Below are 220 nucleotides of genomic sequence, written 5' to 3'. Positions count from 1 at the left end.
TTGATCAGCTGACCTCATGCTACTAGACTTATTATTTAGAGAGAAAGATTATCACAGGAAACTATCAGAAGGGACTAAGGGAGAAGAGTTTTGATAATGTTTGCAGTTCCTTTGCAGTGTCATTATATCAGACATTGGGTAATAATGATGATATATGTTCTCCAATTTCTATTTTAATTCAAAGAAATGCTAAAATTGCATTAATGAACAACTAAAGTGT

At 31.8% G+C, this 220-nt stretch overlaps 1 protein-coding gene across 1 annotated transcript in view; it reads right to left on the bottom strand.

Annotated features, from left to right (window-relative positions):
- The window catches only part of LOC119591039 (protein sidekick-1-like), a 14,197-nt gene that overhangs the window by 10,420 nt on the left and 3,557 nt on the right, over window positions 1-220 (bottom strand). The window lies entirely within an intron of this gene.

The sequence above is a fragment of the Penaeus monodon genome, chromosome 28 (genome assembly GCF_015228065.2).
Source record: "Penaeus monodon isolate SGIC_2016 chromosome 28, NSTDA_Pmon_1, whole genome shotgun sequence".
NCBI lineage: Eukaryota > Metazoa > Arthropoda > Malacostraca > Decapoda > Penaeidae > Penaeus > Penaeus monodon.
Note: the sequence above shows the minus strand (reverse complement) of the source record. Positions and strands in the feature narration are given on the sequence as shown.